The sequence below is a fragment of the Neovison vison genome, chromosome 3 (assembly GCF_020171115.1).
Source record: "Neovison vison isolate M4711 chromosome 3, ASM_NN_V1, whole genome shotgun sequence".
NCBI lineage: Eukaryota > Metazoa > Chordata > Mammalia > Carnivora > Mustelidae > Neogale > Neogale vison.
In genome coordinates, this window is record NC_058093.1 from 43,663,569 (window position 1) to 43,687,454 (window position 23,886).

The 23,886-nt window shown below is 54.3% G+C and overlaps 2 long non-coding RNA genes across 2 annotated transcripts; one reads left to right on the top strand and one right to left on the bottom strand.

Annotated features, from left to right (window-relative positions):
• Positions 1-3,603: 3,603 nt before the first annotated feature.
• LOC122902446 lies at positions 3,604-5,780 on the bottom strand. Its single transcript, XR_006383807.1, has 2 exons — positions 5,459-5,780; positions 3,604-4,093 (listed from the first exon to the last, which is right to left on the bottom strand). It is a non-coding gene; the product is annotated as an uncharacterized LOC122902446 (long non-coding RNA).
• On the top strand, positions 4,172-23,687 carry LOC122902447. Its single transcript, XR_006383808.1, has 4 exons — positions 4,172-4,320; positions 19,366-19,595; positions 22,024-22,240; positions 23,393-23,687. It is a non-coding gene; the product is annotated as an uncharacterized LOC122902447 (long non-coding RNA).
• Positions 23,688-23,886: the final 199 nt, after the last annotated feature.

The window sequence follows — 23,886 nt, forward strand, 5'->3', positions numbered from 1 at the left end:
GAACCTGGGCTGTGTGTCCACATGTGCCTCGCTCGGAAGTAGACCTGCCCAGCCCTTGCCCATAAGGTGAGGTCCTTCACCATCTCTGCCTGTGCTCATGGCACAGTGAGATTCAAGGAAAAGCAGCAAGACCCACAGTCATGTTTTCTAGTTGGTCAAGGTTCCCTACTTGTCTTCTGAGCTGATTGCTACGACCAAGGAGGTCAGCAGTTTCTCCCTGCAGGGACCAGGGATAGTCCTGTGAAGGAGTCAGGAGACCCTGGGCTGAGATGCACCTGCAAAGGGCTCCTTGTTGCCTCGATGCCTCCTCGAAAGGGTATCCAGGGCTCTGTCTGCCTTGCAGGGTGCGTGCTGGCAGGTGTGTGGTGGTGGGCAAACTGAACTGGGAAAGGAGGGAAGGCATAGCCAAGAGGATGTGTTTCCAGCTCTGGGTGGGCTACCTGAAGCTTATTCTCAGAACCTTCTAACCATTCTAGTCTGATCTACAGATGAGGAGGCTGGGCTTGCGTGTGGGTGCCCCGCTGGTCTGTGGGCACGGGGATCCGGCTGTATGTGCAGTCCCTGCCGGGCCTGCCGGTCTCTTGCTCTGGCCACCCAGAGTGCTTTAAGCCTGGAGGGAGGCCACAGGCTCTCCTGACCCAACCCGCTGCAGCTGTCCCTTCACTTCTCCACGCTTGCCTGTAATATATGAGTCCTTCACACCATCTGCTGGGGTGGTTTTCTTCTCTAGGAGCCTCTCCAAGGTTGGCATTTGCCAAGGCCACCAAAAGAACATCTCCTGCAGCATTTTACCTGGCAAAAAAAAAAAAAAGGAATTATGTCAGCAACACGCCCTTATTGCAACAGCAACAAAACCCACCGTCTTTTCAAAGAAGGGAATATTATTGGGAGGATTTTTAAACCATTTGGTGTGCTGAAAATAGATTTTTGGGGTCTGGAGGTATTGTGTGCATGGGTCTATGTGGGAGCAATGGGGAGAAGGGGCACTCCCCGTCCACGGGGGTCATCACTCAGCCCATGATGGCTCCTGGCATCTCCATCTCCTCCCCACCGACAGAGAATGTGCAGGGCAGTCTCATGAGTCCTCCCAAAGGGCCCCCTGAGGGCTTGATTTTATGAAACGGCCATACTGGTAGCTTCTCCATGTTTCTGGGAAACTGCTGTCCCCCAGTTCTAGAAATCCATCCCGCTGTTCTGTGCCCATGCCACGGACACACAGGCGGCACGTTCTTTCCGGGGCTCTGCCGTAGGAGAAATGTTCCCTGTCTTGGTGGATGGGCCTTTCCCAGAAAACGAAGGCTGGGGAATCCTCATGTCCTGGAGGTGCAGGGGAGCCGAGCACCCTGGAGCCGAGCTCTCTGTAGCCCCCGGGGTCTTCCCTCTCTGCCGAGGTTTTCTGGTGAGAATATTTGCCTCTCCACCTTACTCCTTGACTGTCTTTTATTTTATGCTTCAGTGGTTTTTCGATTTATTGCATCTTTCTTGGTGTAAATTGCCCCAAACCTTCTCTGGAAATAAGTCACTTTCTTCTCCGTCACTGTGTGGGCCGGTCGGTGGCTTGGCTGTCACGGGAACGGAGCATTTAAGGAAAGACAATGCCAGCTTCTGGGGAGGGCTTGTCGTAACTTCACTGCTGGGGGCCTCACCGTGCTCATCTGGGAAAAGGAATAGTTACCCCAGGGCCTGGCAAAAATGGGAGATACAGGTTTTAAGTTGCCAACCTGGGATCACAACAGGTTCCTTAGATGTTCCTTTCCTTCTGAGTGGCCTTGGGTTGGTGTGATCAGGGACGGCACTCACCCCGTCACAGGTCACAGGGCGTATGCTCGGAAGGGCCTGCCCATTCTGCCTTTGCCCTCTGGAAATCCCATTTGACCCCTGGATCTGTGTTTTGTCAGCACAGTCTGGCACAGTCTGATGGGACGATGGACCGTGTGCCCCTTGCACCTCCCTGAGCCCGCATTTCCCTCCCATCCGGCTCAGGCATCTCTACGGAGCTGCACCCCCCGCCGGGGCCTGGGTGGGCATGCGGCTGGGCCCGATGCCCGTGCAAGCCTGCAGTCCCCCGACACGTGTCCCTGTGCCCCAGTGAGAGGGACATAAATAGCAAGTAAAGCCCACCAGGATAGGTCGAGAGAGAGGGAAGAGGCAGAGAGAACACTTTCGGACAAATGAACCCGTGAGCTGGTTTTGCGCTGGGCTCCACAGATCGCGTGGCTGGCTCTGGGGCTGCTCCTGGCTCCCGAGGGTATGTGAGTGGCGAGCTCACAAGCCGAGGACTTGTGTAGCCCGCGTCCCTGCCTTCACCACCGGAGGAGGGAAGGACGGGGGAAGGAAGGACCACAGGTGGGTCCCTGAGGGCTGCAGCAACAGTGAGGCATGGGCTGGGCACCTTCCCACAAGAAAACATGTTGTCTACAGTCTGGAGGCCAGAAGTCTGGACCCAGGTGTAGTGGGGCCCATGGGAAGGGCAGAGGCCTGCATGCGTCCTTCAGCTTCTGGGGGCTGCCGGCCACCCTTGGAGCTTGTCAGCTTGGAGATGCCAGCCTCCCTTGTCACACGGAAGCCCCCCGCCAACCCCTGGGTGTCTGTGTGTCTCCTCTCTCCCTGTGAGGTCACCAGAGGTCCTTCAGGGGCTATAAGTAAGACCGGCAGTCGTGTGGTCATCACACATCTATTTGCAACAATTCTGGTCTAGCTCGTGGGCCATCGCCCACCAGGGCACTGATCCCACTCCCAGGGGCTTCCCCCTCATGACCTGATCCCCTCCCCATCTTGATTGGAGATTGAAGGCCCACCCAGACAATCCGGGAGAATCCCTCCATCTCGAGGGATGGTCACAGATTACAGGGAGTAGGACATGGCTGATTTCCCCGGCGGTGGGTTCGGGTGGGGTGGTGGTATGTTACCAACTTGCTGGCAGGCAGGAGAAGGTGAGGTTGGGAATGCATTATTGGAGGCCCTTTGTGCTTGGAGAAACTGAACTAGTGGGGGAGGTGGAGGAAAGAAGCCGTGGAATCAGAGGGTCCCTGATCACATGGAGACCAGCGGTCTGGGGCTGGGGTGGGTGTCAGAAGGGGAAGGAGGTGGCTAGACTAGAGAAAGCTCAGGGTTTGGCCTGACTTGTCCACTGGGGTACGCTTGGTGCCTCAGACTGTGGATACAGTGCCTGGTGCCAAGTAGGTCCTCAAGTATTTTTTTAATGAAGGAATACATGAAAAGAATCTTCCTTATGAGAGAAGGTGCAGTGCTGGTGCCCCTGAGTCCTCGTCGTCCCTGAGCTGGGCTCTGTAAATCCCCGTGGGAATCTGGGACAGGCTGGGCCTGACCTGTGCCAGAAATGGGAACTGGGCCCCAAGAGAGGCTGGCCTCTCCACCTGCTCTTTTTCAGAGGCTTAGGGCTGCCTTTGGAGCACGGGCTTTGTGCAAGGTTGCACTGCACCCAGAGAAAAGGTGAAACCCGTGGAGTGAATACTGATGGGGATTTGGCAGGCAGAGGGGAGAAGCCCGCGAGGTTGAAGGCTTTGGGTTCTGTCCCACTTTCTGCAGGAGAAGACGAGAGACTCAGCTCCAAGCATTCGTTCCCGTAAACCAAGGAACAGATTCCATGCCAACCAGCAGACTCTTTATTATTCTGAAACCATTCCCCCTCTTGGAGGCTTTCCTGCTTCTGAGACAGACCCAGAATGGCCCCGCGTTCCTGCTCTAACCCCAGACTCGCAGCGGATGGAAGGGCCGACCCGGGGCCAGAGGTGTTCCGCGCTGTCTTTCCTGCTCGCTCGTCCAGCAGACCGATGATTCACTGGAGCTGCTGGAGGCCTTCACATTTAATTACGTTTGCTTGCAAAGTAAATGCGGAGTGAGACGTCCAGCCGAAGCCGATCCCGAGGCAGGCTGAGAGAGACGAATGGCAGCGTCGTCCCTGCAGAAGGCTGTGGGGGCTTCGGGCTCCCACGGGCCCGTGGGTGCTGTGAAAGCCGGGGCTCCTGAAATTCCAGTGCGCGGTCGGTCACATGCACGTGTTCCCTCCCCCGCGAAGGGCTTTGAGATTGGATTTCTTAGACTTCTGAGCAAGTTATTTATTTTTCGGCCCCTGCAAGTTAGTGCAAAATAAGCTCTGTGTAAGCCTCTGTTTACTCTTTAACAGGAGGGACCCCGGGTGGCAGGTTTGCTCACTGAATCCATCCTTCATTCGCTGACCCAGCACCTGGGGTGTCCGCCGTGGGCGGGCACTAAGATGAACTGGGCCTGGCCTCTGTTGGCCAAGCTGCTGGGGGAGAAGCCTGCAAAGTGCCTCGCTTGGGCTCCATGGGGGATGAGGTCTGTGTAAAGTGCCTTGGGCACACCGAGCATGGGGGGACCATCAGCCCTGGGAAGGGCAGGAGGCCTCGGGCAGAGGGGCATTTGGTGGGATCTTAAAGGAAGGGAGGTGATTGGTTTTTCCAGGAAAGAAGTAAGTGACGAGGGGAGCCTTGGGCCCAGTGGGAAGTCCGGGGCTGCCCCTGCCCCAGCCCCAAAGTCTGGTACGTGTTCATTTAGGGCGCCCGGTGGGCAGGGTGAGGGGAAAGACAGCTGGGGCGGATGGGGAAGAGCTGTAAGTGTTTGCTTCCTGCAAGTGAGAGAGTGGTAGCAAAGGTATTTAAACAGCAAACTGGCTGGGGGCAGCTTGACCGGTGAATAAGGGACAGGGGAGCCTGGAGGCTGGGAGGTCCACAGAGCGGTGCTCCCACCGTTGGGCAGTGCTTGGAGGATTGCCATTCAGCAGAGGGAGGAGGGAGAGGACGGCCTCTGGAGGTGTCTATTTAGAGGGTATGATCTGGGCTGCACTGTGTCCCCCCTTCGTTTGGATGTTGAAGCCATAACCCCCAGTACCTTAGAATGTGAGCGTCTTTGCTGACCTTAATGAGGTCATGAAGGCACAACAGCGGGGTCTTTGGCGTGGGTCCTGATTGAACCTGCCTGGAGTCCTTGTAAAAGGAGGAGATTAGGGCACAGTTGCAGAGGGAAGATGGTCCCTGCAAGCGTCAGAGCTTCCGGGGAAACCTATGCCCCCTAGCACTCTGGCGCTGGGACACTCAGCCCCCTGGACTGAGGGAACTGTCGTGCCTAATGTTGACACCCACTGTGGCTTTTGGTTGTGGTGGCCACTGACAAGCATCACAGGGAGGGAGGGCTAGACGTGGGTCCTGCCTGTGCACCATGATTTCTGAGACAGGTGGAGAGCTTTGCCATCATCTCAGGGACACAGGAGAGGAGCAGGGTTGAGGGGGGAAGGATCTGGTGTAAGCTCGGAGGAGCACTCCAAGAGGCTGCGGTGGGGTGGGCGGGGGTCCAGAGGAAGGGGCTGCAGAGGGCAGGGAGTCATGCGGGAGATTGGAGCGGCGCCAAAAAACGTCGGGGCTGGCAGGAGGGGTGGGGTGGGGGGAGCCACAGGGGACAGCACAGCCGCGGGTCTTACCAGGGGAGTGATGGGACCCTCTGAAGATGGGCAGAGAGGTGACCAGGTGAGGCTGGTGGGAGCACTCCCCTTCTCCGAAGGAAGAAGAGAGAGCAGGAAGAGGTCTGAAGGTCCGAAGGTGGGCCAAGGTGCTGGCCCCGGCCATGTGAAACGGACCTCTGCTTGCCTCGCGGGGACTTGATGATTCTGGGCTCCATGCCCCCCACTTCTGGCCGCTCTGTCCTCTCTTCTACCCAACACGGAGGCCAACGCCTCTCTTGAATCTTTCCCTTCTCTTCTGACCAGCCGTAGTTTCATTCTGATAGCCCTATGGCCTTTATATTTCAGGGCTGGATTTTGTGACCTTCGCACTTCCCTACATCCTCACAGCTCCTCCCAGGGACACGGTGCCCCTCACCCACCCACTGCCGGAGCTCAGAGGCCTGGGCAAGAACAGCCCCTAGGAGGTCACGGCCATCGCTGGTCAGGAAGAGCGGGGAAATGTCCTCTGTTTTCCTGTGCATCCGGTTGAGCTCTTTCCCCCGGGGCATCATCAGCTACCCCAGGAGGGCACCCTCAGCAGGGATGGGAAGCAGCCTGTTTTAGATATCCAGTTGTGAAGACGGGTGTCCCCTCCTGCATGTAGCCTGAGAGGGCTTGTGGCAGGAAGTTTACAGGTGGATCTCGTTCTGCTGCGAGTGGGAACAGATGGCACCTCCAACCACAGATGGGGAGTGGGGTTCAGACAGTGGTATTGCCTGGGAGCACAAGGGGAGGTGGCCGAAGGCGATGTGCTGCTTTGAGAATCCAAGTCTGAAATGCATGTTCTTTCTGCCTTGTGCTGCTCAGCGCCCAGCAGGTGCGCCTATGCATGGATGAGGCCAGGAGATGGTTCCGTGTGAGGGCAGGTCCGGCCAGAGGGGCCGCCTGCAGCTCGCTGGCTGGACGCTTTCCTGAGGACTGACCCATGTCCCTGAGCTCACAGGTGGACACCAGGTGAAACCTGGTTCCCTCTCAGAAACTGGGGGACTGAGGATCAGGGATGGGAAGTGCCCGGACCCATGTCCTCTCACGGAGTGGAGTCATGGTGGGTCTAGAAGGGTAGTTCAGGGTCATGAGGTCCCACCCTGGGAGGTGCTGGAGGCTTTATCCTGGGAGAAGGGGGATGGAAGGCTGTCCAGGGGCTGAGTGTGGAGACGTTCCTCACCCTGCTTCCTGTTTACATTACTTGTAAACTAGGACTAAAAACAATACAAATAAGTAGGAAATGATACTCAGAAAAGCAAATGAGAAACAAACTAGAAAGGAAAATTGTGACTGAGGCAGTGGAAGCCAGGCAGAAAGGTTGGAAACGGGTGTCTCCGATGAACTAGGATTGAATCCATTTTCCAACGTGGTCTGAGGGGTATTCGTGGGCCCAGACGCCTCCGCCTGGTGGGGTGCAGGGCTGGCCTGGAGTGTGTGTGCTCAGCGGTGGCCAGTTCCCAGTGTGGGACAGGCACCTGGGTCTCCCTCCCTGGCCCCTGGAGGCACCTCTCTGTCCCTGTGGCTCGCCCTCCACGGGGTGGGCTTTGTGCTTGGCTGCAGAGATGCCCTGCAGTGGGAGGCTGCTCCGGCTGGGGCGCAGAGTCCGCGTCTTCTGGTCCAAGTCACGTACGTGGTGCCCTCTGACCGTGCCCCATTCCCCTCTCCTCCAACCTGCTGTCGGCATCATAGGGTGCAAACTCCAGCAACCGCCTGTGTACCCTCTCCCGTGACACGGGCTGTTTTGGACGTTCAGTTTGCTGGAAGTGTCTCTGGGTCCAGAACATCCCGGCCGGCTGGACCACACAGTGCTCTGAACTGCTGAAATGCAGCTTCGTGGGGGCTGCCTCTGCGTCCCAGCGTGAGCGCCAGACGGCGTCTCCTCCCCTCGTCTGATTAGGAGAAGCGCCGCCGTGGAGAACCCTGCTGTGACCAATCTCCCCCATGATGTGACCTAATGGTGCTCACATCAGCAGATAGGTGACACAGACTTCTCTCCAAATTCCTGCCACGAAAAAGTGGGTCCTGACTCAAGGCCCACGAGGCCTCATTTTAGCTGTCAGAGGAAACCTGTCATGCTTCCTTTTCTTGCACAGTCTTCCAGAAGGCTCTGTGCAAAAGCTTGCTGAAATATACTGAGCATCTCATTTCCAGAAGTTGGAGGGATTGGCGGTGTCTTTCCTTTAGACATGGCCAGCTTCTCCGTTTGGTCGGCGTGTGTCTTCAGGATAAGATACTTGGATATCTTGAGAAATAGGCAGCAGGGGTTATTTCAAAGTCTTAGGCTAAGGCACAGAAAAGCCCAGCTGGGTAAGGACAGCTGGGAGAGCTGGTTTCCAAGCCGCTCATCTGAAAGTGATGTGGGGGGGCACCAGGTGGTAAATATAGAGCAAGTCAGGACATCGGAGTGGCTGCTCCAATGTCCCTAGGCCTCCAGATGGAAATAGCCCATCACGTCAAGGCACGGACTCCCCGGAGCCGTGTGTGGCTCGGATCGCATCTGCAGGGTGGCCCTGGGTCCTGGGCTGGACGTGAAGAGGGCAGGGGACAGGCCCAGCGTGCTAAGCTGGATAGGCAGCACTGGTCAGGGAATGAGAGGGCAGCCTGGAGGCAGTACGTGTGGATGTGGGTTCGACTCATTCTGTGTGCTCCCAGATGAAGGGGTCCAGGGCAGGAAGCCAGAGGCTGGCTCAGTGTAGAGAGGTCCTGGGTCATCAGTAGCTAATGTGAATTAGTGGTGATGACGTCTCAGTCAAAAGAGGCATCCAAGAGGAGGTGTTCACCCACTTATCTTGGACTGTGCAGAGATGTGCTTGAAATAGGGTTGAGCTCCCAGCCTTGAGAGTCAGTCACTCCACATCCCCTGGATGTGGGAAACCTTGGGAATACTGCCCTGGAGGCTGCTACTGGCCTGCCTGGTGTGGGTTGGGGAGCAAGTTCTGGAGGAGAAGTGGGAGGCTGAGGACTTGGAAACCACCCGGGGGCCTGCTGGGGAGGAGGAGACGGGGGTGGATGGGGGCACCGTGCGCGGGGTGCCTCCTCGTGTCTAAAGTTGAACCCTCTTGACCCGTGGCAATTCTGTCTGCCAGAACTGGAAACCTCGGACGTGATCTCCAGCTTTATCTTAAACTTCCTCTGGGTGGTTTTGGCCTCAGAAACGTTCCTATTTTAATATTTTTTTTTATTCCATTTGGTGACTTTGCCTTATTAGCTACTGTACGTAGGGGTTGAGGAGGGACTGTGGTGGATTTATGGGTGCTGAGCTCAGGACGGGGAGTCTAGGGCTTGATGTGCCCCTAGGATGTTGCTATGCTATTCCACAGCTCACTGTCCCAGACTCTTATGGAGCTTGTAAGCGCAGCGTAAAGGGAACCACCGCCCTCTGTCCTCAGGGAGACCCATAAGTTCTCAGAGGAGGCAGCCTGGGGCTGGTGGCTCCTGGTAGAAGTCAGAGGAGTTCCACAATAGAAATGTTGGGCGCCAGGGGCCCAGGGTGAGCCCTGCTGAGCTCCCACTGCGTGCTAAGCACAGGTAGGTATTGGGGCACAAGGTGAATGAGATGAGATTCTTGCCCTTACGGGGCCCAGGTGGGGGGTGGTTGGGGCATCATGGGGAGGCAAACACAGACCCACACTCAGGTGCCACCATTCACCCCATGATACAAAAGGTGCCCCAGAATCATGCCACGTGGAGGTCCCAGTCCCTGAAATTGGGGGTGTGCGGCAGGAAGTGGGCTGTGAGCCTGGGTGAGTGGGGTCACCCCCCATCCCATCAGGGGAAACGAGGCCAACCAGGCAGCTGGGGGCCCGGCATGAGCATCCCCTGTGCAGGCAGAGACACGGGTGCCTTGCTTGGCTTTCTGCCTCCCTAGCCCTGGGGCTGTCGACAGCAGCCTCCCCGTTTGTTCGTAGCTGGAAAGCAGCGCGGTTGGGATCAGGCTTCCTGATGCTGATTTCCCTGTAACTGTTTCCAGCTTCTTAATCCAATTCAGCACCCATTCTCAAGTGAGCACTTTGTGAGAGCCCAGAAAGGAGCCGGCACTGAATAGTACAGCCTGGAGGCAGGAGGGCAGAGGAGGTGAGAGAAGCCGGCCCCATGGGTTAGGGACGTTTACACAAATCTACGAGCAGAAGCGGGCAGGGCGGGCCCTCAGGAAGGGTGGGCTTCTTGGTGGTGGACACGTGTGGGGAAGACAGAGCGGGGGAGGTCTCGGGGCCCTTCCAGTGAATGCAGAATCCAAGGCTTCCTGTGTGTCCCGAGGGACCCTGCTCCCCATTGCTCAGAAACCATCCCTGCCTTTCTCGTTGTCCCTTGTCTGGCTCTTTCTCCACGGCAGGAAAGTATTGAGTATGTGAATAGAGGCTGGGGGAGGCGGTCTGGGCAGCCCCCCTTCTCAGGACCCTGCTAATGTGGCCTGGCCTGGGTGCTCACCATTATGGGCAGTGGAGCCTTCTAGACTGAGGGCCATTTGTCACCACCATCAGTTTCCAGGAAAGCACGCTGGAGGTGGCCCCCTTCCCTCCAGGGTGCCAGGATCTCAGCTCCTAACACAGAAGCACCTGGAGTGGGTGAAAAGGTGGGAGAGGGACAGCCCCGATGGTCTCACTTAGGGAATCTGAAGGCCGGCCTGCATGGTGTAGGGTCTCAGGCACCACTGGCCTTCCAGTTCTGCCTGGCCAGGCTCTCAGTGAGCAGCTGGTGTTGGGGGTGCTGTGGAGGAACCAGAACCCAAGCTGAGAAGAGTCCCAGCCATGGGACTGAATCTCCCTCTAGGGTCCACATATCCTCGTGTTCCCCAGATGGGCCTCAGAGGCTGGGGGTGAGGGATGGGCTGGAGGACAAGGAAGGGGCACCGACAGGATCATTCTCCTATTTCAGCTAGAGAACTGTTTAGATTAGTTCTACTTTTTGCAATCCTATGTCAGATTTTTGGGGGTCAGTGCAAGCTTCTCTTTGCTTAAGGAATGTTTGAGACCTTCCAGGTAGCAGATGAGGCATCTTCCTGGATGTCCTGCACCTGCCCGATGTCTTGTTACGCCTGCCCGACCTGCTGTCTCATGTCCAGTCAGTGCTCCTCCTCCCGACCGAGACGGGAGCCTCCAAGGGTAGGAGCTTCCCCTCTTCTTGCTCATTGTCGTGCCCCCCCACCCCAGAACCTGGGCCTGGCTCACGTCTGCTTGGGAAGAACGTTTGTTAGATCATCGAGCAAGTTCTGGAATAGGAGTCAGGACACCCAAGTATGAAGTCGCCCTACTGGGTGATAAAACTTGATAAAGTGATTTCACACCTTTGAGTCTCAAGCTTTCTCATCTGCAGAATGGGTGCGAGAGTGGGGCCGATGTTCTGCACTTGCGAGACGTGACGTCCCCAGTGCTCTGACGTCTCCTGTGCTCCCCAGGAGCATCCCAGGAACCACGCCTGCTCCCCCAGGGCCACGGCCTGTGAGATGGGAGGGGACTAAGCCACCGTGGGGCTGCAGTCACCTGAGATCAGACCCATCGCCCGCTGAGGGAGGACCTTGGCCACCAGCTCCCACTGCCAGGGGCGGACGGATGCTTGGCAAGGTGACAGATTCCTTCTTGTGTAGGCTGGTCAAACCTCGACCTTGGAGCCCACAAATGCCAAGGATCCTAGGTTATTCCTCAACGGGGTGGCACGTTTGAGAGTAGGGTAACTGGCCTACTTGATGTGAAGGGCACCTATCAGTTTTCACTCTGTTTTCCTGGCTGTAGAACTTGAGCATTTACCTGGATGCACTTTCAGTCCCCATTCCGTCCTCTTCGTCCCTTAGGGTGGCCTGGGGGTCTCAGTTAGCAGGGGCACAGGGCAAGGGTTTCTTCAGCCTAACGTGGGATTCCACGTTGAGACCCAAAAGCTGCCTTAGGATGGGCTAACAGCACTTCTCCAGAAAGACAGGGACCTCCAGCCACAAATCCAGGGAGAAGTGGCTGTCAGGGTCCATCCTTGCTAAGGAACCCTGGAGGCCAAGGGGTGACTAAAGGTGTAGATCCTATCTCCAAGGAAGGTCCAGGGAGGTAAACCCTTAGCTTGAGGGGTGTGGCCAAGGTAAAACAAGTGTGTGCTCGTTTGCTGAGGAGAGGGAACTGGTGTCATATGATGGGAATTGGGGCAAGCCACCCTGGGGACAGGCTTACAGTGCTGGGATCAGAGGAAGGGATGGTTCAGACCTTCCTTGGCCTGTGGTCCCTCTGGGTGTGGCTCTCCCTGTACGCTCCCCACACCTACATGTCTGTAACTCTCCACGCTTAGAGCGGGTCTGCCCACTCCCCTGTGCAGGAGGCAGGATTGTGCAAAGCAGGTGCTGGTCTTGTCCCCAATGCCACATTCAGGGGACATTGGTGGGAAAGTCATTGGGAGCAGCAGCTGTGTCCAGGGCTTTCCCTGTGCTGACTGGCAGCTGGTGGCTACCAAGAGCCAATGTCAATAAGAAGATAACGGTGTTGGGCGGGACCCCAGAAAACAGAAGTCTCCAGATGAGTGCAGAGGAAATCCTGGCTGCCTTTTTTTTTTTTTTTTTTACCTCTGTCCTCTTGATGCCACTAATGCTTGTTATGGGGTGTGGGTGCCCAGGGAGACAGCAGCGGGTGACCCCCAGTGAGGGCCTGTGTCTTGTGGGTCAGGTTGTCTGGGTGACCCAGAGCAGGTGACTCTCTGGGCAGACTTTCTCTCAGACTCTGGGAGTCTGGACTCCTACGAATGGTGCAGGGAGGGTGAAGAGTGTCTCAGTTTGCTTGCTTGGTTCAGTGCTGAACCCTTATGTCCTTGTGTCCCGGGACCCCCGCCCCCCGCACCCCCTGCAGCCTCGGGCTGGCCGGGATGTTGGTAGTCCCCAATCTGGAGTGGGTAGGGAGGCTTCAAACCCCCAGCGTCTGGGTGTAGCCGAGGGGGTCTCCCTGCGAGCAGGAGGTGAAGGGAATCAGTGTCTGTAGGAACAGGGCGCCAGGGAAGCTGCAAAGACCCCTTTCCCAAATTCGGTCTCACTCTGATTACAGCATGTAGACACAGTATTTGGGGGGTCACCATTCGACCTACAACACTCACAGAGAAGTTGGGATGTTCTGGCTAGATCCGGGTCTGCTCTGCTGAGCCTGCCCAAAATGAGAGCTTGTTCTACCCACCTATGGAGCTGGGTGTACCCATGTCCCGCCTGGTCCTGTCTGCCTTCCCCAGAGTCCAGGGGCTGGGGTCCCCAGCCTCACCTTCAGCTAGGCAGTGGTGCATTTCCTGGGGACCCAGACCTGACAGAAAGCTGTTTTGCTGGAATCTGGGATGGGCTTTGTGGTGGACTCGGTGGTGAAAACCCTCTCTTAGGTATTTTGCTAAGCCAGTGGCTCTGGGCAGAGAAAGTGGAGTGATTCCTTCTTTGACCCTCCGAGTTCAGAAGTCAGGCAGTGGAGTCTGTCTGCGGGGCCCTGGCCCAGTGTGCTTGGGGGCCCGAGGCTCTGACCCTGAGCTCCCTAACCTTGGGGTTAGAAGCAAGGACCCCAATGTTCCTTCTGCTCCCATGATCTGCACCCCGACTCTGCTCAGAAAAAACAGGTTCAGAAATAAATAAATAAAATATTTAAAAAAAAAGAAAAAAAGAAAAAACAGGTTCAGGCTTGGCTTGGATTAGTGGCTGGTCATGGCAATGAACCCACAGAGTGCCATGGGCCGGTCAGCTCACACTGCATAGCAGGGCGGTTCTGACCCTTATAGAGAGGGAGGTCGCCAGATGTTTCTTTATCGCTATCACAACGCCCCCTCACATCCCAACAATCCATCCCGAACTCTCCAGCACCCCAACACAGAGCCGTGACATGTCTCCCCCGCACAGCTCTGTTCTCTCCACTTTCTGCATCCTTTTCTGGGGCAAACTGCTGTGTGACTCTACCTTCCTTGCTGGGCAAGGTGGTGCCAGGCCCGGGGTCCCTATTCAATGCCTTGCCTCTGTTGCTCATTGTTTCGGGGGATCTCAGTCTCTTTGCCTTTCTGCACTTTGTTTTCCCTGATGGGCATTTGTCTTCGCCACAGAAAATCATGCCTTTCCCATCATTTCACGTCATTTTTGGGGTCAGGGTAATCATTATCACTAAGGAAAGGATTTTTTTTCTTTTTATAATTTGAGCAGGGTAAGTTTATTTTTTTCAATTTTTCTTTTTTTAAAAAAGATTTGTTTGTTGGAGAGAGAATGAGTACAAGCAGGGGAAACGGCAGGCAGAGGGAGAAGCAAGCTCCCCACTGAGCATGGAGTGGGATGTGGGACTTGATCCCAGGACCCTGGGTTTATGACTTGTGTCAAAGGCAGACACTTAACAACCGAGCCACCCAGGAGTCCCTGACCAGGGTAAGTTTAAAAGCAAAATTATGGGGCACCTGGGTGGCTTAGTGGGTTAAGCCTCTGCCTTCAGCTCAGGTCATGATCTCAGGGTCCTGGGATCGAGCCCAGCATCAGGCTCCCTACTCAGTGGGGAGTCTGCTTCTCCCTCTCTCTCTCTGCCTACTTGTGATCTCTCTCTCTGACCAAAAAAAAAAAAAAAAAAAAAGACAAAGGTGGGATGGAGGGCTGATCTTCGTGGTTTTATTTTCTCCCCTTCTATTGTCTGTTCTGATCCACTTCTTCTTGTGCTCCTTCCTCTGACCACTGCCTTCCCCGAGCAACGTCCCCAAAGGAGGTGTCCTTCACCTTGGGGTAGTTTTACCATTTACCTTGTATTTTCTAACAGCGGAAAAAGAAACATTAGCTTCCAAACGTATTGTTATGATATCTTTTTGGAACTCAGGATGTGTGGGAAAAGTAGAAAGTTAACATTTTTTTTTTAAATGGGCTATTTCCAGCAACCTCAGGTGGAGATAAAACACGAAGCCCGCTCATGGGGGCAGGAGAGGGACAGCAATGACATCGGGTTGGGAAGGGATCTGAACAACACCCACTGCCGGCTGGCCCATATCTTTAAAAAATGAGGGATAATGAGCAGCCTACTCTGTGCCAGACAAGGCCCTTGGCTCCTCCAAAGTGCTGTCTTGTGGGATCCTGATGGCCTTCCCAGGGGGTGTCTTTATTGGAAGATTGACGGGGACGGAGGTTCTGCTGTCTGTCGATGGGCTTTCACGAAGACCTGCCTCAGATCCCTGTGGATGCGGCACCAGAGTCTACACAGTCTTTCCGGGACGCCGAGCCACAGGCAGGCTCCTGACTCCATTCCCTCAGTGAGGGGCTGCTGGGCCCTGGATCTGCCTGGACCGCCTGCCACCCCTGTCTGCCCAGGGCCCGGGGTTCAATGCGGTCCACAGGCAAGACCTCATAACCGGGGATGACCGTTGGTGTTGTGACGAAGCCCCCGCTGGAGGGACGCTCGTTTCCTGGGGGTCAGGGTGGCTGCTCCGAGGAGGATTCAAGAAGAAGCCTCAAGAGTCCGAGAAGGCACGTGGGCCTGGGCGAGGGCAGGCCAACGAAGCAGAGAAGGGGGTGGTGGAGGGGCAGAAGGGGTGCAGCGTGGCTGCCCGCGGTGAGGGCGGTGGAGCAGAGAGGGGCCGCACCAACCAGTCTTCCGGACTGAGCGCAGACTCTGGGTTTCTTCCTAAGGACAGAGGGGAGCACAGGGTGATTTTAGGTAGGGAGTGGCTTTCCGGGAGTCACTCCTGAACCGGCCACGTGCCTTTTGGGCTGCAGACCCCCGGGCAGGGGGTGGCGGGTGGCTGCGCCCTCATGGCCTCCACCCTGAGCCTGAGAGTCCTCATCGCCAGCTCGCCCCACAGTATAGAAATCCCTCGTGGCCACAGACCAAGAGTCCAGGCTCACGGTGGGCGTTGTCTCCGTGCTGTCGACTTCTGCCTGGGCGGGGGGCGGTGGGGACTTAAAGAGGGCTGTCAGGTGTTTGTGGCGCATCCATCCATCACTTTGGGTTGGTCTGCTGTTCTCATGGCTTGACCGGGGTTGTGGGGTTTGGAGGGAGCCTACAGAGCTGAAACACCCTTCTTGTCACATCGTGTTTAAGGTCAGTACTGTCGGCGCGATGTGTTCCTGAGGCAAGGCAGGGGGCTGTGACCCACACACCCATGACAAGCAGAGCAGTGGGCTCTGGGATTTGGAAAGGCGGGAGACAGGTGCCCCTCGAGCAGCTCCCAGCCGTGGTATGGAAGGGACAGAGGCAGGCGGACAGCTATGGTAAGGCGGGGCGTGGCCCGTGACAGGCGTGAGAGGGGGAGGGGCACGAAGGGCTGAGAGTGGCGGGAATGAACTGACCCTGTGAGGTGGGAGCTGTCAGAGGAGGCTATATGGACACCTTGTTGGAAAGGGTTTCTAAAGGATGGTCAGGCTCGTGGTGAGGAGGGGTGTGGCCTGGGGACTCAGCACATGGGCGGGCACTGGACCGGAACTGGGCTGGCTTTGCATTTCTAGGGCGTAGTGTTGATGTAGCCGTGGGGACGTGAGACTGTGGAAGGCCAGCAGGTCAGGCCAGGACTTGGGCCGCCTTGTGTAGCTGAAGAGGTGATGGAAGGCGCTCAGGGAGCTGTGTGGCTGGCCTGGTGGAAGCAGGTGTGAGAGGGCAGTGAGGAGCTGATCGTCTCAGGCTCCGCCAGAGGCACGGGAGGACCTTAGCCGAGACAGGGCAATTGGGAGAAAAGGATCAAATGAGTCAAGACATTAAGAAGGGAAGACAAACGGGATTAAGTGGAGACGGGGCCAGCCTGAGACCTGAGGGGCAGTGGTGGTTCCTTCCCCTGGGCTGGACAGAAGGTAGGTCTGCTTGCCTTGCCAGAGACCACCAGGACATGTTTCCAGGTGACAGGAAGCAGAAGGAGATCAGCTCCATCTACAAAGTCAGACATGTGCGGCCAGATCTGGGGTGGAGATTAGACTCTGTGGGTCATCTGTCTGTGTGTGGTGGGGAGCTGGGTGAGGGGCCGGGAGAGACGGTCCTAAAACACACCCATAGGAGCCGGTCAGATGGGGGTTCTCTGGGGCCTGAGTGTTGGCCAGCTGAGAAGTTCTACAAATAGGCAACCACACCAACAATATTAGATGTTGCAGGTAAATATCATTCCAGTGTGTTTACATTTCTGGAACATTCATGTAGTAGGATTAGACGCTAGCTCTAATGCGTTATAAACCAGTTTCTGGGCCCTTTGCTTCCTCGTGCTTGGGTATCTTGGCCGAAGAAATTGTACCCCTTCCATTGACCCCTAGGTCCTATTTGACACCCCTCTGCCTGACCAACTTTCCCTGACCCCCTTGCTGTGGCAATCTGAGCCCATCTACCTGGTGGAAAAAAAAAAACCAGTCCTAGCTGGTGTTGGTCATAGTCACGGGGGTATCTCGGCAGCAGCTCACAAAATGGGAAGCCTCTTTTTCTGGCATGATGGGCTGAGCTGGGTCGTCGGGAGCTGGATCTCCCGCTGGCCTCCTGATTTCTCAGGTCTCGAGTTCACACGTCCGGGGGACGGCTTCTACATGCTCTCGGCTCTAGGGACCCCTCTCCTTTGTTCCTGCGCCATTCTCTGCTGGGCTCTGAAACGCAGGTGACGGATTATCCACTTGGCAGGTTAATTAACTTTCCGTATTGTCCTCTCCCCGCCGCCTCCCTCTTCCTCTAAGTCAGTGGCAAGCATCAGCTGAGGCAGCGTCCTGTCCCGGCCATGTTTTCGGCTGTCATTCCTTCAGTCTTGGATCAATGGTCTGGAATCACAGATGTCTCTTCCTGGATTTCTGTAATTTTTCCAGAGGTTGATTCAGGCTCCTCCTCGCCGAGCATCAGGCTCGACTCACCGGAGGAGGAGCGCGGAGCTCCTGGGGGCTCATGGCAGCTGACATATTCCCCACAAGCTGAGGAATGAGTCCCATTAAATCAGGATTTATGATCAATCCTCATAAATTAAGGCTGCCTCGTGAGCCCCAGGTGAGACGCTTGCAAGTGAGTCTTTGTTAATTAGCATGGGAAGCGTCCTTGCTCACTCAGGGAGAAAAGCCAGTGAGCGTGTTTGTTGAAACCGTGTCCTTCCATGGCACGGTGGCTGTCTTTCATGCCAGTGGCACAGACCGGGGTTGGGTGGGCAGCTGCCTACCGTGGGCCACTCTATGGCTAGGGATATACAGTTAAGAGCCAAGCGCCCCGGTTCTAGAAGCCTCAACACCATGGCCATTTCTGGGTATTCCGTTTTGCTCTGGAGTAGAATCAGAAATCAAAGCCATCTCTCTCTTTCTCCAGAAATCACACACACTCACACTCGCACACACCACTGCTCTGAGCTTGCTTCTTGCCAGATGTGTGCCCGTATCAGCTACTGAGCTTTTCTTCTTATGTCTTCATCTCTAAAATAGGGGTAGCATGGTCATCCCCTGCACCGTCCCCACAGCTGGTTGGATAATGTCTCTGTCTGACCCTGCCAAAAAATGCACCCGTGTCCACACCTCTGGTGCCGGGGAAGGTGGCCTTATTTGAAATTAGGTTCTTTGCAGACATGATTACTTCAGGATCTTGAGAAGAGGTTATCCCTCATGAGGGTGGGCCCTAAACCCTAGGACTGGTGTCTTTATGGGAAAAGGAGAGGACAAACGGATGTGCAGAGAAGAAGACCATGTGGAGAGATAGGAGGGAGGCAGCTACAAGCCAGGGAATGGCCGGAGCCTCCCCAGGTCAAGAAGACACAAGGAGGATTGTCCCCGTGACCCTAGAGAGCACGACCCTGCCAACACCTGATTACGGACTTCTGGCCTCCAGAACTGTAGGAGAAAAAAATAGCTGTTGTGTGAATCCACCCAGTCTGTTTAGAGCTCTGCTCCCAAGGAAGTGGTTTGCCGCCTGCCTGGAGCTTCATGGTGCCGCTGGGCCCCCCTTCTGGTTTTTGCTTCTGGATGTCGCTTTCTCATAATCTCAGGAATCTCCGCCAGGCCGCTGACCTTCTGAGCCAGGAAGGAGAAAATTATTTTCAATGATTTTACTATTTCATTGTAAACACTTTGGGGGTGTTGGACAAGTCATGTCAGCTCTTTTGTGGGGTGTGTGGATTCCCACAGTAATGGATTCAGCCCCCAAACTGGCAGGTGGTTGGAAACTGTGATTCACACCAGCACCCTGATGTCACCTTCCGTCTTGCTGATGTGATAGAGGAGGTGCTGGGGCCCCAGACAAGGCCAGCGGTCATGGCTTGGGTCGCAACCACTTTTCCTGGACACCTTGTATCAGAGTATCACCTGGATGGACAAATGGGCCATTTATTTAAAAATAAAACTGGTCTCCAGAATTCCACCAGACAAACTGAGTCAGAATCTTCTGGATGTCACATGCTTGCTGGGAGTCTTTGAGAGCTCCTAGGGTAGCCTAGGTGAAGTTGATTGCCCATGCTCAGGTCACAGGAGCTCCCTAGAACCAGGGACCAGTATCCATGGTCTGCTCGCCTAAAGAAGCTGGTTCAGTGGAGGCTCTCAAGGGGGACTGGAGCTGCCTCCCCTTTTGTGTGGCAAACACCGAGAGAAAGGAGCTGCAAGGGTGCTGGTCCTTCCAACCACCCATCGCTCCTGAGCCCACAGGGCAGGTGGGAGACCTCCATTTTGGAAAGTTCTCTGGCAGATTTGAGCCTTGTAGAAACCTTCAGATAAAGAATGCATTTAAGTGGGGGATCTGATTAAAGCTTCAGAATGAAGTCTAACCAATTTGTTCAAATAGTAAATGAGACTTTAAATACGGAATGATTTTGGCTCAGATGGCCTGGGATCCTGGGAGCCTCGAAGAGTAAGAATCCAGGCCAGAGCTGCAGAGTCCGCCTCTGGAGCTTAGCAAGGAGTAGCTGGAAGGTCACGGCTCGCGTGCGTGTGTGCATGTGATGGCTACATTATCCGTATCACGTAACCACATACACTTCTCATTCTTATGCGATGGCTCATTTTTTTTTTTTTTTTTTAGATCAACAGATCCTTTGCCAGATGCAGAAAATCCTGCATTCACAAAAGGCCCCCAGAAAGCATTTTCTGTGAGTGTGCTGGGAGGCCGCTCAGGCCCATGCAGAATGCTATCTGTAAGAGGCTTCTCTGTGGCCATGAGCCACTTGGCATGACAGCTCTCCATTCCGAGGTGTCCTCCACAGCTGGAGTCAGGAGCACAAGCTTGGCTCAAGAACATAGACTCTGGGCAAGGTGAGCAGAAGGAAGGGAGCAAGCGTGTGGGGGTGGGGGGGAGTGTGGCGTCCGTCCCTGGCTCAGGGCCCATGTTTGACAGGTGAGGAGTCTTTCTGGGCCTCATCCTTTCGCCTGAGGAAGGAGAGGCTGAGCTCTTTTTCTAGGAGGAGTCATAGTGTATTTGGAAGCACGCAGGATGAGATAGCACCGGGGACAGCATTCAGCCTAGACAAGACCACCTCGCCATCACATTTGATGTGACCTCCTTGGAGCTCTGCCTTTCTGGATGACCACTTTCAGGGTCTTCCCTCCCTCCACTTTTCTACCTTGCCTGGGTATGTTCCTTCTCCTGTTCTCAGTTCCTTGGTGGACTGTCCTCTTCTCTCCATCCCCCAGGGGTCCGTCCTGAGCTCTCTTCCCACTCTCCTCACCACAGCCTCTGTTCTCCAGGAAGGCTGAACCCCACTGTTTCTGAGCAGGCTTTCCTGTCACCTGAGCTCCAGTCCCACACATGACTCAGGATGTCTCCATGGCCATGGGGAACTCAGCATTTCCAAAAAGGGATTCCTGTCGTGAAGACAGAAGTCCCAGCAGTGACCCGGACTGAGTCTTCTCCCTTGGCATCTTGTTCTTTCTTCCTTGGACCAGTATCTGTGCCATCTCCAGTGTGGCTATTCTCAGACCAACCTTCTGAAAGCCTTCAATTGGATCCCCTTCCCAGCATGGTGCACGAGTCCTTCTCGGCTGGTCCTTTCCAACCTCCACCATTGTGCATTGATGTTCTACTTACACCGTCATTTCTGACCCCTGTTCTCCAGTGCACCCTCTGCCTGGGTCCATCTGTCCTCCTCTGGTGGACTTCTAATCATCCTTCAAGACCCTGCTCAAATGCACCTGGTTTGGAAAGATTTCCTGAGTCCCCAGCAGAACCCATTGGTCCTTCCACTCTGAGCTCTGCCTCTGTCTCAGCAGTGTCTCCTGTATTGGACTCCCCCCTCCCCACTTCTCTCTTCCTGAAGGTCATGCATCTCAGGTTGTGGACACTGTTCTGTTTATCTGCTTGTCTCTTGCCTGTCCTCACTGCCTCATTCTAGCACCCAGGCAGATCCATCAGCCTGGCTTGGTGGCGACTTGGTGAAGGCTGCTGAATGCAAAATCTGCAAGGCGGGGCTTGGGGCCAGGCAGAGGGAGCCGGATGCTCACATTCTGCTCAAATGTTCCCCAATTCCAAGAGGTGATGATCGTTCTGGTTACTCTTGCAACATTGTCATACCTTCTTTTTTCTCTTTCTTCAATTTTATCATTTCTTCCCTCTCCATCTGAGCCCCAGGCAAGAGGGGAAGAACTCATGGCCAGTTTGGAGCGTGAGCAATGAGAACCATGAAAAGGAGGGGAACTGGTGTTTTCATTCTCTTCTTATCCTGTATTTTTTTTTTTAAATCCAGATAAAATTCACATTCTAGAAAATGTACCCTTTCCAACTATACAAATCAATTGTGTGTGCATTTTTATAATATTCACCAAGCTGTGCAAATGTCACCACTCTAACTCTAAAATGTTCTCATCACCGCCAAAAGAAAGTCATTAGCTGTCACTTGTCACTCCCCCTTTCCTATCCTGTTAACTTCTCACCATAGCATTGTACACATCTTTTTTTTCCTTGAGATAGCATAAAATTAAGAAAATTTTAGTTCTAGAAAATTTTAAAGGACATGTAGAACCCCATCTTCTATAACTCTATGGAACCATGCCTCTGTATATAGGGATGTAGGATTTACTATTTACAGTGTTTAGAACCATGCCTGGGCCATGCTAAAGGCTATAAATGTGTTTGCTAACCACCTAGCTGAGTGACGGTGTTATCAGGAGAGGTAGGATTTCAGGACTCATTATAGACACACGGATTCCAAGTTTTCTCTACAGGATCTAATGGAAAATCCCATCTGTTCAATTGAAGACAAATACCAGATTTGAAACACAAGGATGTTTCTAAGAAGGGGATGATTCCTTATTAAATATTGGAAAATATTCCTAACTTCCCTCCAGAGAAAAGCCATGGAAAAAAACCAATTTCAAGAAAAATGCAGTCCAATGAAAGTGGAATTACAACATTTTGCTATAATGTCAAATAAGTGGATTCTTTCCATTTGATATCAGCTGTATTCCCACTGGGCACCTCAGTATCGATATTTCCTACCGACATCAGCAAGGAGCTCTGGGCGCGCTGGGCAGTCCTGCAGTGCACGGATATGCCACTCTCTCCTCTGCAGGATGGAGGGCTTTTAACAATGTAGGCCTATGACACAAGGTTTTTAGAATGAACTTAAAAATAATAATAAATCCTAATTCAGCTTTTGGCATTAATTTCTTGATTGCTAACATGATGCATTTCTGTAAGAAGAGCTCATTTCACGAACTTTAAGGACATGATGTTTCTAACCTGCAGGTGCTGGTGAGAACAGCAGAGCCAGCTGGAGGCCCTGGGAGGAATTTCATCTGGAAGGAAGCATGATGTGTCCAGAGGGCAGCGGGGTCTGGTGGAGTCAGTGCTGGCGAGGGTGTGTGTATAGTGGCAAGACTCTAGACCAGGGTGCAAATTCAGGCCAGCAGATGGAGAGGCTGGAGCTTCCTGGGACTGAACCAGCAGGCAGGAGTCAGTCCAGGTGGGTGGCTTGGGCAGAGAGCAAGGGAAGCAGAATGCAGATCTACATGGGGACCCAGATTCCTGAGGTGGCTCAAGGTGGTGACTTGGCCCCACGAGCTGGAGCTGGCCAGAGCAGAGCTATGGCAGAGCTGCCCACCTGGGCCCAGGTGGGCTGAGGACAGAGCAGCCTCCTCAGCACGAAGAAGTCCCGTAGTATGAGTGCTAGAAGGGGGAGGCTGCAGGGGGCTTGGCTGGCTGGGGTAATGAGGACAGGTGAGTCTGAAAGAACATCTAATTGGTCTTTGCAGTGATGGGGTTGTGAGCATTCACACCAGGTGGCCACTCTTCTCCAGCAGTGTTCCCACTTGGTCTGTAAGTAAGGTCCATCTAGTAAGGACTAGATGTGTCGGCCAAGGCCATACAGGTGAGAAGACATCTGATGCTGGCTTTAGCATGTGGCCTCTGGAATAAGGCAGGCGTGGGCTCAAATCCCAGCTTTATCACTTGCCAATGTCATGGCCTTGGGGTCGTTATTGATCCCTCTGGGACAGGGCTAATTAAAAGCACTGTTATAAGGATGCATGAGATAATGTTGGCAAAGAGCACCCATGGTTATAACAGATGAAGCCCAGGAAGGTCATTCTCCCTGATTGCACTGGCTACCTACAATCAATGCCATGACCACAGCCATCTGCTCAGCCATTAGTTTACTGGCCCCCACATCCGTGTTTCTTAACTTCTAAAATGTATTGAGTCACGAACTCCTTTCAAAACCTGATGAAAACTCTGCCTACTCCCTCCACGAAAATCCAAGCATACATTTTGCAAGGGATTTCAGAGGGTTCACAGATACTCAAGTTGAGAATCCCTGCTCTTGAGTTCAAGGCTGGTTTTATAAGTGAAGTGTCATTTTTCCAGTCACTGGCCATATGTGTGTGCAATCCTACCTTAACATTCTGATTTGTGGAACTGATTTGGTACTTGATACACACCGTACCCTATGCATTGATTGATAGGTTGAGTAAGACCATGACTCTGGCATAGCCCACAAAACCCCTCTACTCATTTCTGGCAGGTATCTGGACAGCTTCTGAGCCTGCAAAAAACCCTGCTGCTTGGAAGTTAAGGGACCCCTTCTCCTTTTTGTCCTGATGAAACCATCTTTCCACAGGGAGACATCAAGTTATGATCTGAACATGCTGTGTTGAATTCGATCACAGTGAGACATCAAGTTATGATCTGGATCTGGCCTTCCCTGTAGTCCTGCCTCATTGAGGGGGACCAGGTCATTCCCCTGCTCCTGCTCCAGCTCTGGATCTGCTTTATTCTATCACCCCATAAACCGCCCTCCAGATCCCTGGAATCCACAGAAGAAGATTTTACTGGTATAGCCAAGTCCTTCCAGCCAGGCCACAACTTTTTTTCAATGGGTGGGTTTCTGCCTCATAAAACGCCTTCACGTGTAAGCTGGTCATACTTTTCACTTTTCCAAATAGGCCTGTTTCCTCGCTTCCTCCATGGGGGGGGGGGTTGGATCAATGTGCCAGGATGAGGCAGGGATTCTGAATTCCCAAACCTTATGGGGTTGATTCTCCCCTAAAGGGCCATCGCAGGCGTGTGAAAGGAGTCCATACTGGGGGAGTTAGGGATTGAGGTCTTCGTGAG